We start from the raw sequence: 3,108 nt of genomic DNA on the forward strand, positions 1-3,108 counted from the left end.
AACAGGAAAAGTAATTTTCTGGAATATAAGAAACACAATGTTTCAGCTCATCAGGCCATAAGTACATGACACAGCACAACTCAAAAGTAGACAAATAAGTTGACAGAACGGACTTCCGCACAGCTTCTAGTCCTGGTTCAGATTGATAGCTGTGGCTAGAGTCAGCACAAAGGCTAGGCACTGATTAAGATGCTAATCAAAACAAATGCTGTTATGTGGCCTTATTCACGTCTCTTAAGGAGGGTATAGTCTCCACTCTCTTAATTTCCCATGTTGGTGAAAGATGCCGTTGTAGGTCCTTAATGCATTGGTTCTGAACCAGTGAAATATGCTGAGTTCAGGACTTACGCTGACAGTGGGGATGAGAGGTGGGAAGTACGTAGTGTGAATGAAAAGGCAGGGGCAGCTTGAGATGAACAACAGGAAGGAAAAGGGATGAGATATGAATAATTTGTAGAGGACTAGAGATTCCAGCCATCTGCAAGGAGGCAAAAGTGTGGCATGTTAACAGGCATCTGCTGTAATGCTTGTAATGATACCACTTCTCTAAGTTAGCTGCTGTGCAATGTGGTTATCATTTCAAGTTTCTGTGAAAGAGAATAGCATGATTGGTTCTGTAAAGAAGCCTCATTTAATTTTATAATTAAGCACTTTTTACAAAAATGAAAATGGCTAGCATCATATGTTGTTTATTTAATGACAAATTAGATCTCAGAATGTAATATCTTAAAGTTAGTTTTGGTTTTAATTTTTTTTTTTTTTTAAATCACAGATTTCAATTAGGAGTAGGTGAATAAAATATGCATCTCCATGAACTACTAAAAATAATATAGAAGAGTGAGGGAGATGAGAGCTTTGCTAATTCCAAGCAATTCAAATGAAATACTTTTTAACTGGGATGTCATTTGCAAAGTCTCTAGATCTCCTGCCTTGGTATTATGAAATTAGATTGTAGCAAAATAATTTTATGTAGCAAACTCCTACTATGTCTCATCACTTGTATTCTTTGTTTTCAATTTTGTCATCTAACTTCTATGAGTTGGGTTTTTTCTTTATTTTCTGTGAATAAACACTGAGCAGATATATATATGTATCCTCAAAAACTAGAAGCACCTCCTCATTTTAGAAGGGGCTCCAAAAGCAAGCAGCATCTGATGCTCTACCACTCTATGTTAGCATGGTATCACTGAACATAATGAAGCTGAGCAGGGCTACAACAGCTGAGGGTAGGTAGCCTTCTATCTGCAGAAGAAATGTCAGTGTGGGACAGAGACTTCATCTTGATGACAGGATGGCATAACGTCTGGGAGGTGAGCCAGAAGATAGCTGCTGTAAAACTCAGCCTGTGCAATGCATTATGTCCCCCCCCAAATCCCCCCTACTGCTTTCCTTCTGTAGTTGAAAAAGGAGCACTGTCCACAGCCCCATTACGACAGGGAGAAGTGATCTCTTTAAAGATTTAACCTCTTTTGTTTTCTATGTTTTGGCTTCTGTTCATCTAGATAAATAAATAAAAGCTCTCAGTAGTGTTGTGCAATCAGAAACACAAAGGGAAAATACTGACTGGCACTTGAACTACATACTACTTTGTTCTTTTATAAGGCAGTATGGCAGTCCCTGTTCTGATAATAAATAAAGAAGGATATTGGATCTTTATCTAAAAGCTGTGCAAGAACTAGCTGGGTACCTATTTCTGTGTTTTGGGTACTTTAATAGTGAAAAACCTATTGATAACAAAATAGATCACAGAGGTTTAAAAGATTGAAAGATAGGCCAAGTGGTTGCTAAGCTTTAAATTTACAGCTGTCTTTGAAGACCTGACTGAAATCATAATGCTAAAGGGTTTTTGCTTAGCATGCCTGCTATGGTTTTGTGAGAAATCGGGTATCTGAGTACCTATGTGCTGAACCACCTGGTAGCATACTCCTGGGGCTGTTTTCTATTCAGGGCGCTTCTGCATGAGCTCTGGATCTACAGGTCCAGGTTTATCTCATGCCTACATCCTGCACCCAAATCCTAGAACTTGGTATGTGTCCCAGATCTGATAATGTAGTCAAATCCCGAAGAGACGTGCCAACAGTGGAGGTATTTTGTTTTACACAGAACAATAACAAAGGATGATACCTGCACTGCTTTGAAATGGGGAAACCATAAAACCCCAGCAGTTTCAGCTCAGTTTCATTTAAAGATTATGAATTTAAGCTCAGAATTAAAAATAATATCCTTGAATTTGAAACCCATGCAAGTGAAACTGAAGTAAAGATTTAAATTGGACATCATTGAAGTTGATTGTCACTCCATATGTTAGAAAGTAAAGGCAAGGTAGTTTGACAAGTAGTAACAGTTTGTTGTTTTTACTAATTGGTTCATTTCCTTCTTTCTTTTAAAGTGCATGGCAGGCCTTGGCTGTCTTTTCTGCTGCATGAACGTGCAATGCTGCTTGTGTTTCAGTACAGGCCAGCTGAACAGAAGATCCAGTTATATAAGATCAGCAATGAGATTAGAACTTATTTAGAAAACATCATATAAAGACCATCCAATTAAATCAAACAGACAAGAATAATGTGAATAAAAAAATCCTGAACTGAATTTGCAATGATCTTTAAGCCAGATAAAAGAAGGAAGTAATTAGCCTGACCTTCGGGCAGAACTGCAAAGCGTATACTTGCATAAAACAGCATGTCTTTTGCCTACGTGGAAAAAATGTACTCCTTAGTGAGGGCTGAGATGTTCTCCGAGAGGGACCCTTTCTATATTCTCTTGAATCTGTAGCCACGTCAGCTGTAATATTACCATAAGTCGGCAGATGAAGAACTCTCTAAGACTCAATTTGGAGTTTTAGAAAGTAGGCATTCTGTATTGCGGTGCCGGGTGCTAGGTGGAATTTCCACAAATCAAGCACACCTCTGGCTACATCACCGTTACATTTACAAAAAAAAAATAGAAGGTAGTACATTCCCAGTTACAATGATTGGTTAGTGATTTACATATAATTATAATATCTGTTGTGTCATTCTCTTCTGTTACTACGCTTGCGCAGGGGAAGGGTCTTCACCTGGGCAAGGGTCTTCTTGACCTGTGGGTGTGTTTTTTAGTATTATAATGAGG

The sequence above is a fragment of the Aptenodytes forsteri genome, unplaced genomic scaffold, assembly GCF_000699145.1.
Source record: "Aptenodytes forsteri isolate BGI_AS27 unplaced genomic scaffold, ASM69914v1 Scaffold100, whole genome shotgun sequence".
Taxonomy (NCBI): Eukaryota; Metazoa; Chordata; class Aves; order Sphenisciformes; family Spheniscidae; genus Aptenodytes; species Aptenodytes forsteri.